We start from the raw sequence: 12,051 nt of genomic DNA, 5'->3' as shown, positions 1-12,051 counted from the left end.
AGGCTGGGAGTGCTGTGCTCTATCTGGAATTTGTATTCATTACATTCTTTAGCTTCAGATGAAATTATGTATCCGTAATCAGACTCATTTCTCACTACACAAAATTACTTCTTGAACAACTGTGACAAAGACAGTGGATGTTTCAAAAGCAGCATAATTCTGTATAAAAGAAAAGTCCTATCGAAAATCAGGTAGGTAAATGTCATTCTGAATGACCTAGACATTTTCTGAACTGTCAAAGGTAGACCCAACTCATGAAAAATTAAGAACACTAAGAGGTTAATCTGGCTTCTTTGTTCCTGCCCATGCTTCCTTAATTGAAAACTGTTTGTTTAACAGAGTTTTGCTCTCTAAAAGAAAGGGTCCTACTCTTAACAGCACTTAGAAAAAGAGGGGTTTAGCACACAGAAACAAAAGACCTGACCAAACTGGGAACTCTTAGTCTAAAGCAGGTACAATGAGAATCTGCAAGATGAGTCAGAGAGAAATATAGTAGAGCCCTCAACAGGTTTTGAAGAGCACCTATTAAATGCCAGCTTTTAGCACAAGTGTCAAGCAGGACGGGGGACATGAGGGGCACAGCAGGACAGGGGGGCAGGAATATACTCACAGCCTCAGCCTCCTGCTCCCACTGCACCTGCTTCAGCGTGGTTGGAGTCCTGCTCCCCTCACCTCAGCTACCTTGCTGTGCTTCATGGGCAATGTGTTGACTGATTGATCCTCTTCAGTCACCCATCCATGCTCTGGGAAGGTTTGCAGCCGAGCCCCAGGTTCACTGTAGGGAATGAAGCGTGGCTGAATCTCGTGCCCGTGGTGCAGTGCAGTCAGGTCCCTGCTTCAGGCAGGTATCTGCACATGGCAGTGTCCACTTGCCAAAAGGGCTGACTTCAGGGATGTGCTCCAGTCTCCAGAGTAAAGGGACCAAGCACCATCGAGTGGATATCCTATGTGATATTCAAGAGCTCTCTGCTGCTTGTTGACGGCCCACAGTGTTCTTGTTTTCCTCGCACAGTCTGTCCTCTGCAGTCCAAAGCCGTAGCCTCATAACCAGGCAGTGACTTCCTCTGAAGTTGCTTATATTGACCTAAATAGGTTGGGGCGGGTGAGGACACACAGAGAACATGAAAAAGCTGTGCTGGTTGCCCAACAAAGAAGTGTCTGCTTTGTGGTGAGCACTTTTAACATATAAGCACTTTTAACATACTGTAAAGAACATGATTTTCATGTTTGTTTAAGTTCACACCAAAAGGCTTGCAAAGTAGCAAAGAGGGTAAAAATAAAATCTGCATTTAAGTGGTAAACAAAATAGTTAAAACTTGACTTTTTGTAATTTGGACGCTACTTACTGAGGCAGCACATTTAAAAGTCCACAGGTGCTTTTTTTCTGTACATCACTCATGATTGATGTATCTGAGAGATTTAGAAAATGAACCTTAGGATGGAGCAATGTTAAAATCAGCTTTCCTGAGAAAAGCAGTGATTATCAGGGAGTGGTAACAAGATGGAGATGTTTCCCTCCAATTTTAAATGAAGATCAGAAGCAAAAAATGGCTGGTAGCTTTGCAATGCTGTAAGAGAAATGGAGTACTCGAGTCATGTCACAATGGACAATCAGTAGCACTCCATGAGTACCTGAACATAAACTACCTTTTTTCTTTTTCTCCCACAAGCAAATAGCACAATGGAGAGGAAATATCTATACCTGCTTCCTGTGGACAGGCTGCAGCCAGGACTCCTGGGCTTAGGCCTGAATTTCTCTTTCTTTACCCCATTTTTACTAGCTGTAAGTTAGGATGACAGCATTCAGTCCTATGTAAGTTGCTTTGAAATGAAGAAAAGAGGCATACAAGAATTCATCTTTTCCGTGGAGCTTGACACAAACAGCATGGCCTTGGTACTGTTTGTCAAAAGTAATTTTCAATCTGTTCATAGTTAAATTGCACAGTTTTGTTTCCATGAATCTTATTATATTAAACCAAAACTGTTGTGCAGTTCAGCTGTTTGCAAAAGAATGTCAGAGTGAGATTGAAAGATGATGGTGACATGATTGACTCTGCTAGAGCCAGGATCAAGGCACTCCTGTAAGTGCACCAAAGTGCCCCAGTTTAAGCAATGAGGCTCTTCCACTGGGGCAGAGCAGTAGTACTGTCACAGTTAGTGGAATTCTACAGGTTTATCCCAGCTGAGAGCTGCCCCACACAACTCACGCTCATCTGCCCAGTTCTATTTACCACTGCAGGCCTCTAGCCAGAATGTCAGACTGCCTCACCCACCACATTTGCTGCATGGACACTGGCCCCAAGCAAGGTCCTGTGCTACCACACAAAATCACAGGAGAAGGTTATTAGCAAAAATTTCTGAATCACTTTCTGCCCTGCTCAGTATCTATCAGTCATAAATCAGTGCCTGAACGTTCTATGGGATTAAAACAAAATGGGTTGCAAATGCTGTACGACTTGGGTGCTAACCTCTGCCATTTCTTCCAAAGCACGTGAAAAAGCACTTACACTGTGACAGCTTTTTCACTCTCCAGGCTACAAGCAGGTCTTCTTGTTCTGTTATTTCCCTGCCATGATCTTCTCAGAAGTGGGGGAGCTTATTAATAAAGAATAACCCTAAAACTTCTCCACAGCCGTTTGCCATTTCTGAGTAATAGTCTTGCCCCCTCAGTGTTTACAGCTGTGGTTGAGATACTTACCAAGAACACGATTAAGAATAAATTATAATATGTGGAAATATTACTGTGAAATATACTGATACTATTATACCAGGATAAGAAAACAAACCACCACTTCAGAGATGGCAAGAGCAGAAGCACACGGATCATGCTAAGCAGACGTTGGGTCTAACAAACCTACACAGGTACTGAAATGTTAGCAGAGTGCAGAGCTGCAAGAGGAAAATGTGTTGTTCTAGGGTTTTTTTGCTTAAAAGATGAGAGAGAGGGCCTAGGGGAGGGGAATGCATGAAAAAGAAAAGGATGAACTTTTTTTTCTTGGCTACTCCACATGGGGTTTTCCTCTGTTTAAATGCTGAAGGACAGAAAGATTTTAAATTAAAATCTTAATAAATATAGCCCTGAGGCTAGTAACATTATTACATCCAAGATGATTACAGCAACCAAGCCACAAAATACATATATATATTTATTTGAAGCATAATAAGCCTCAGTATTTAGTTAGAAGAAGGCTAGGCACCTAACTGACTTCCAAACTACTGAATTTTCCATTCCACTCTACCAAAAGTATAAATCAACACGGCATCTGGTTTGCAGAGTTTGTTTCATTTCTGTACAAGATAACATTATTACTACTTATATTTTAGATACACATATATATTTTTCAGATCATATGCATGAGAGTTGGGAGGAAGAAACCCAAGTTTGCAATAGGAGATATGGATAATTATTCAACTTCATTGTGAAAGAGGGATCTAGGTCCCCCAGATTGCTCGAGTGAGGCATGTTTTCCTTGAGACATTTGCCTTTTCCAGTTGATCCTAGTCTCAATATAAGATTCTGCGCTCTCTGTGTTTGTGTAGAGTGTTGGGGGGTTTTTAATTATGGAAATTTTTTAATAAAGGATACAGGGAAAATATGGGATACAAAGAAAAGGATACAAGCTGATAAAGATGATTAAATCATAGAGCGACTGCGGAGTGGGTCATGAAGTGTTATAATCCCCAACTCCCCTCTGCTTTCTGCCTCAATGTGTTAATGCATCACACTTTAGTACAGTGACACTTTCAGCCCTAGGTGGAAATTCACACATGATGAAGAGGTGGAGGAGGATTTCCAGATGGTCAGACCTCAGGGAGTGCGAAAAGGTGGGGGGAGGAAGGGAGAAACTGCTGAAAGGAATCGGACTTTGGTCACATCAGTAATTTCCAGCTGAAAATGGAATATTAAAAAAACCACCCAAACCCCCAAAAACAATCACCAAGGATCCCATACCGGGGCCAGGTGCATTCAGGTTTGGACATTATGTGTGATAAATCCTCACCAATACTGGTTGTGAAAGATCCCTAGGAAACATTGGTTTATTTGTGTGCAGCAGAAAGGTGTGAGCTTCATTTCTTTGGCCAAATTTTATTGTTGGTACTAAAGCACCCTGACACAGACCCAATTAGTTGTTTTATTCTCCACAATTCCACTTTTCTTGAGGTTATTGTAAACTGGTACTTGCTCTGAATTGTGCACAAATTTTCACTCCATCAGATGCTGCATCCTTTGGGACCCTCTTCTGCAGGGCCACCTCTACAAGAATAGTGAAGGGCACTGAAAGAAAATGCAAGGCCTGCATCCAGTTGGTCCCATCACACCCCAAAACAGGCCCCACTTTCCCTTTAGGGGAGCATAAGGCAGCAGCTGCTATCACACAGCTGGACTTCTCTAAGACAACCTCATTTACTGTAGTCTTTCAGGGAGAATGGGAAGGTTGTCACAGGCCAGAGTTCAAGGGGTCTGGTCCTTCAGGGTGAGAGGTGCTAGAACTGTATAAAGAATTAGCAATAGATGGTATTTTGTAGAGCCACAGCTTTTTCCAGATGTCAGGGTTAGAGAAAATTCAAGATAACCAGTTATTTAGGCATCACAGTACCCCTGTATTTTGTGTATGTGTATTAAAGGTAGTCTCTCTAATGACATAAAAACTGAGCATTAGGTATGATGGCTCCAACTGCATTTCTAAGGGCTCTTGCTTCATTCAGCTTCAGGTGTTCCTTGGGTCATAGACATTTCCCCTACCACAAAATGTGCACTCAAGCTGCCAATGGTGTGCAGTCACACTGGAAAGGTGCTTTTATTTAATATCATCAGTACGATTGCATGCTATTTTCCTATATTTCCTGGACAGCAACTAAGTAAATTGACCACAGCCTGGTGAACTGCTGGGACAAATATCATGAGAAATAAGGATGTTGCACAGATTTCACTTTGGGGAAACATTTGTTGGATGTCCAATCCCTGTCATTCCCAGTACAAATCATGTTGTGTGTGCAAGTCAGGACAAAGTTCAAGGAGACAGAAGACACTTATTCAACTTCTGCTAGAGCAACTTCAAATTTGTGAAATGAGTGGTTTTAATTGATGCTGAATTCCTACCCCCATTAATTGACTTTCTATGTTAAAATCACTTGTGTCATAGCAAAATACAAAGAAACCTTGAGCATCTGATGTGGTAGTCACTTCCATGAAGATATATGTAAAATGCCCAGGTGCCTTTTGCTGGCTTTAGTGGCAAACGAAAGGCCTCCAAGCCTTGTAAAGCCTGCAGCATCCATCTCGGACTACAGTCCCTTACAATGACTGGATGAACATCTCCAACTTTCTTCCCTAAGGACTCAATGCAGCAGGTGTTTTCAGTCTGCCCACCTTCCAGATCAGGTGTCCAAAAATGCAGCAATAAATATATATTTTTTTTTCTTCCCTGTTTCTAAAAGAGCTCGAGGTGGGTGGAGGATATGGGCGTAGGCTATTTTTATTCATACCTTAATTTAGTCAGTAGTCCAATGGTTCATGAAGGAGAGCTGGGCCCAGTCTTCTTTTCTGCCTGACAGGAGTCCCAGGGAGCATGAGAGGCAGCTCAGGTCTTCTCAGAAGGAGCAGGCCATGGGGTGGTGCAGGGACAGGACCACTCCCCAAGCCTCCAGTTGAGTCAGTGCGAGACCAAAGGGAGCAGGAACCCACAACTCCATAAATAGACAGTTCAGAGAGCCACAAGCCCAGGCCTCCCTTCTTCTCTGCTAGCCAAAACATTTGGAATTAACTAATTCACATGAGACCAGCTATAAGAGGATGGAAGCAGTCCCCTCCCTGGCACCAAGCATACCCTGGTAAGCGCACTCTGCTGGGAGAGGAGACATACACATTCCCCGGGGCAGGAGGGAATTGAGCCATGTGAAATTCCCCATGTTCGGCACTAGCCTTTTGAGCGCCGAGCACAGTGTATACAAAACACTGCTGTGCTGCCAACCACCCTGCCTTTCCCTTGCATGAACGGACCCACGCTGTGTTCCTGGAAGAAAGCCAAGAGAGAGCCTAAATTGTGAAGCCCAAGGGATTCTCAGCCCCCAAGCGAGGTAGATTTAAGAGGCTGTGTTGCCCATGGCTTGCCCAGGCAGAGGAGCAGCCTCCTGGTTTTGGTGGCTGCCATTTTGAGGTAAAGCATGGAAACATCACTTCAAAAGGCAAAGATTTGTGGTGGCTGCCAAGAACTGGGTTTGCAACACTCCCCAGTGATGCCCAAGACATTCTTCCAAGCCTGCTTCCCCCAAACTAAAACATCACTGTCGTTGCCATGCTATCACTCAACAAAGCAAGAGCAGATGCAGCTCCCCCAGAGTCCAAACCACTGCACAATAAATTTTATACAGACCCAGGTCTGCCCACAAAACAGGCACTACAGGAGAGCAGAGAGATTGCAAGGTAAATGTGCCAAGTGACTCTCTTCTGTCTCAAAGTGACAAGGCACAAACTTGCAGGATTAAGCCTGTGGCAAAATTAGTCCTGCTGGAACTTATTTTCTGTCTAGGTAGCAAGGCTGAGCTTTGTTAACAGTAATGGTTAAAGGAAAATAAAAGAATATAGGGGTAAGTAAGGGTGGATTTAGACAAGGCAAACCATTAACTGTCTGTATAATAATTGAAAGTAACCAAATGGTTGGTAGCTGTCAAGGAAGACAGTACCTAGAGCAGAAGAGCTGAATGAATGGAACAATAAATTGGTAGAGTATTTGCCCATAACCTGGGATTGCTACTGTGAATGATTACACGCAACAGACATGCAACAAAGCAGGAGTAAACATCTCCCCAGCCCCATGATTGGGTTGTTTTGTTATTTAACAGAGACCACCTGGTGCACATCAGAAAAAACTTCATCTTCTCACGATGGACTTCCAGCCTTTAGAGGTTATACTGTTTTTGGGCTTCTGACACAAACACATGCAAAAGGCCTTCCCAGCAGGAAGTGCCCAACTCCTTTAACTGGGAAGCCAAATTTAACAGTCTTGCTAAGACACCTTTCCTACCCTCACCCCTTGGTTATTTCCCAAAACAAGAGGAACCACAAAGGAGCCTGTGATGACTGAAAGGAAGACTCTGCCAGCAGCAGAGTTTCCTCTGTGCATGCGTCACTTGCTGCAGCCTGTCTGGGGTGATGGTGCTGTCAGCAGGAAGGGGTTACCAGGAGAGGTGGGGCTGCAGAGCTTTTCACCTTTCACTTCCCTAGCTTTTCTGCAGCTAGAACAGGCTACAAGTCCATTCCAATTTCTACGTTTAGGATACATGTTCATCAATTTTTTTAATTGGAAGTTCTGGGAAAGGATTTTAGGAAAAAAGAAAGAAAACAAAGTAAGAACACATCCCTTCATCATAGACTTGCATTTCAAAAGCTCCAAACCTATTTAATACTTTTGACTTTACTCAATTTGTGTCTCATAGGGAAGACTATTTCCCTGGAATCTATATCCCCATTTCTTTCCAAAAAAGAAGAACAAAAGATAAGTTTTAACTTGGTGTTGATGCAATATTCACCCCACCCAGAACCAACTTTGAAAGCTCATGTAAAAAACATGAAGAGTAATTTTTACTTAGCTCTTGTTATGAACAATTCAGAGATAAGAAACAAGGCAAGACACGTCTCAGCTGCAAGTGTGAACATGATCTCAACACTGCAACATTTTCCTTGCCTGGCTAGAGATGGGTTGGCAGCATGAGGTATATGAAGGTAGGTTACAGGTGACAAGAATGTAAAAAGCCTGTTATTAAACTAGGTGTAAGCAGTCTTGGAACTTCATTAGGGCCAGGGAATTCAGCCCTGGACATTGCACCTGCTTGATTATTCACTATTAAACAAATGCTGTAAACTTAGTTTCAAGTTGGAGAGGATTCAGACACAGCTCTTCTTGCCCTCTGACTGGGCAGCGGATGGGAAGCAGTTTGTGTCATGGACAAACTCCATGTGCTCACCTCTTTCAGAAGAGAAGCAAAGTCTTCATCACAAGTTTTCACCAGGTGCAGAGTACAAGTCATTTGCTGTCCTCCAACTGCAACTATAGAAGGGGAGTGAACTGCAGTGTGTTAAAGGTACATTTGGGCACTGACCTATTTTTGTTCATCTGCCATGGGAGAGACATGTGGAAACATTGTGGTTTGATGGATTTGATTAAAAATATGCTAATGAATAAAGAAAATTAAGTGCATCCCTTGGGCTCCTGGCAAGCTGCCAAGACAGATACTGGGACCACCAACAGGGGATCCTTATGTTCCGGCTTTTGCAATCCTTCAGATTCCTGCTGCAAAGGATGGTGACCCAGCAGAAATAGGGCTTAAAGTTGAGTGGTTTGCATGTCCTGCCTCCTCCTCTCTCCAAATGCCACAATATTTTAAAATGTACGCCCCAGGTCCTGGAATCAGCAAGCATAAGAACATCTCAGCTTTCATTGAAAAAAGTACTTCTGCCATCATTGTTGAAGCAAGAAAGCTTGCAAACACGAAGCAAGGGTACTCAAAATGCTTGGAAACAAAAAGACTGTGAAAGAGAACTCCAAGTTCATTTTCTAAAGCATCTCATTATTTCTAAACCAAATGCAGTTTTGGAGGCCTGGCTTATGGTTTTTCAAGCTCCTGAGGCAAAGCTGCAAATGTGGCCTTTATTCCCACGCAGGAGAAGCTCTGCCTGCCCTCCTCCCTCCGTACTGTTCAGGGAGGGAAAGGGGGGAAAAAAGGCAAATCAAAACAACTCAAGCAGGCACAGTGTTACCTTCTGCTCCACAAGTGTTTAGTGCACTTAGTCATCATTCAAGCAGATTTACTCAAGGTACCATATTAGAAAGCTCTAACCTGGCTACAGAAGCAGGTGAATCATACTCTGCTGCTGTTCTTCAGGTAGGAAGCAGCTTTCATTAGCCAAGTCTGAAGCGTCCAGCTCTCCTAGTGCTCATAATCCTTCTGTGAGTAGTTGCTCTTCCCATGGCATGATTCATTGTGTTGTCTTGCAGTCTTCAGAGCTGGAATGAGGCAGCCAACCTTAGCTGGGGATGCAATTACCTGTCACACAGTGGCACTGCTCAGCACCTAATTGGGGTGCAGTCACCAGGAGTGAAAGGAAAAGAAGGACTCATGTTTTATTAAGCTGCCTGAACCCAAGCAGACCTAGGAAACCCTCTGAACTCCTTAGGCAGTCTATAGAGAAATGAAAACAGATACCCCTGAGTGAAAGAAGTTCTTCCATACCTATGACCAGGGCACAAACTAGAAAATTAAAACCAAACACCTAGTCCATCCTGTAGGCATTTTTTCAGCAACTTAATAGGTTTGGGTTTTCATAGCACCAGCTTCCAAGCAAGAAACAGTTTTAGTTCCTGATTTCTGAAGCCTGTCATTCTGGGAAAGGACACCTCTGTCAGGGAGGTCTGTGTCTGACCAGGACTGTCTCTCTCTGGTTCTCAGCAGCCTTTTTAAAACTGAAGAGCCGAATTTCTAGGGGTAAAACTGCAGGGTATCTTGGGCAATCTTGGTTTTCATTTAGAAGCAAGGAAGAATTTGGCTATTTTTTTCAGATAATTACTCCTTCCCACAGTCCACAGTTGTTTTCCTTGTTTACAGGTATAGAATTGTAATGCCATCGTTTTGTGGGGAGAGTAATCATGTTACAGAGCACTCTTACAGACCACAGGTTGAAACACTCATCCAAACAGCAGGTTCAGTTTGTTGTATGTGATTTTCCTTTTTAAAATAAAAACAGAGCACTATAAAACAGTAGGGAGTAACTTTCCTTGTCTCTCAATGCTACATGTGTGCACAAGTTTGTCCTTGAATTCTGTATTTGGCCTGTGAAACCAACATGCATAAAGCCTCTGATAACCCAAACGCTAGGCTTTAAAAACAAACTCTATAAATTCTGATGATATCAAAAACATGATTCTGCCTCAAAGCCAAGTAACAAAGCTCATTGAAGAGAACTTACTGTAAACTGGAGATTAATCAGCGCTATCAAGAAGGCAAGTGCAGAGTATGTGATCCCAGTCTCACCTCAACTTTTTAGTTCCAACTCCCTTTGGAGTTACAGTGCTTAAGGGGCCATTTGCTGCTATATCCCTAGTAGATCCTATTCTCATAAGAGACACTGAGTCATTTGGGGGAGGAAAGACCAAGGGCCAGGAAAAAAAAATTAAATTAGGATATTCTCGGCCCCACCCCCAAATTAACGCTTTATATTTCAAAGAAAGCCCAGCATCTTTAGTTACCCTTAGAAACAAAACATTTAGTGAAGTAGTGCACACTCTCAGGGAACAATAAGTATTCTTTCAGGCATGCAAATCAGTGCTCAGCAAGCAGAACAAACTTACACTTGCAAGGCAAACTGGTTTAATGCCAGAGTAAACGTAAATCCACCATCCCCATGAGAAATTGGGTGTTCTGCTGCACAGAATGTTTAGGCAAGATTTAACATCAGCATTTGCATGCAAAAGGAAAATTTAATTTTAGAACAAAGTCTCATACCGCATGAGAGAATAATACCGCCAAGCAACAAAACCAGAAGAATCTAGCTAGTGTGGATTTCTACATGTAATTCAGGTGGCAGATAAATAGTAGCAAGCTGTCTGCTCGTCTGAGCATGCTGAACAGCCCCTCTCCACGGCAGAGCTTCTAACTCCTAAATCCACAAGATGGAGCCAGCAGTTCTCATGAAGGGATGCCTGTACCAGTTGTCAGCACTTAGCTCACAGAACCACACTAAAATGTTCTGGTTAGGGCAGAATATAGGCAAACACAAAGACAGAAGCCAAGCTATGTACAAGTCATCATCCTCCCGTTTTATCCTGCTGCAACCAAAGGCAAGCCTGTTCCTCACAAGCACCTGCAGACTATCTGAAGGAAAAGGTGCCAATATGGGCTTTGGGTACAGCTGTGTAGCACAACTGTGCTCAGACCCCTTTCCTGCCTCCTACACGACACTTTCCACGCTACCCTTTCTCTGCCACAGAATATTTTAAAAGTTATTTCACTGAGAAGGAGAGCAACATAAACCACCGTGGCAATCAGAAACACAGGGCAAACACCAGGCAAGCACAATGTATACAAGATTATGTAAATTGCTGTAGTCCTTAGCCAGAAGTCATCAGCTAGATAATGTTCCACTTCCAACTTCCACAGCAGCAGTGGCAGAAACTGCTTGAAAGTTTACTGTGCATCTCATTGCTCTGCCACTCCAAATTAAGTGGCATTAGAGAGCAGTGAGTCTGTCCTGAGCCATCCTGCCTCAGAAGCATCTCAGCTTCTCTCCTGAAGTTCATTCACCACAAACCAATGGAGAGAATGGAGTCTGGCACACTCAAAAGACTAAGGACTAGTTTTTCCACAGTGTTGCTTATTCTGTTATTCAAAGGCACAAGATTGTCTCAAGAAAAGACAAACTCTGTACAACTCTGTCATTTATGTAGTTGATACAAGCTGTCTGATCCAATTAAAGTCTGGAAAATTAACTGTGAATGAACCAAACTACTATGTCAATTCAGTCCTGAAAAACATGCATACCATTTCCAGAAAGCCAATGATGAGTATATCAAGTCCCCTCTTCCTCCCCCTCCCAAAGTGTGCTATATAATCTTGTTACATATTTGATAGAAAGGTTAGTTACAGACACTTAAAATCAGTGGCTGGTTCATTCAAGAATTTGGGGATTAGGCATGCTTTTAGAATGCTGTAAAAATCAATAACAAACAAATATGAAGCTTATTTTTTTTCTTTTTATTATCAATAGTAATACAAATCAGTTGTATTAGCATGATAATGAAAAGTGACCAGTTTTACAGACATTAAAAATGTTTGTGCAAGTTAGAGACAAAGCTCTGAAGCTATGTAAGGAAAAAAAAATAAGAATTTACATTATATAGTATAGCATATATAGTTTAGAGGCAGTTTCATTAAGTCTTGCAATCACAATCACTTCCTCTACACTAAACCTCTCACTTGGTGTTAGAGATAACACCTTCCCCTCCCAAGAGGAACACCTGCCATTTCCATGAAGTGTGGAGATTACGCTGAAAATCA

This window comes from Zosterops lateralis (assembly GCF_965231275.1).
Source record: "Zosterops lateralis genome assembly, chromosome: 7".
Lineage (NCBI taxonomy): Eukaryota > Metazoa > Chordata > Aves > Passeriformes > Zosteropidae > Zosterops > Zosterops lateralis.
The sequence above is the reverse complement of the archived record's forward strand: the minus strand, read 5'-3'. Positions refer to the sequence as shown.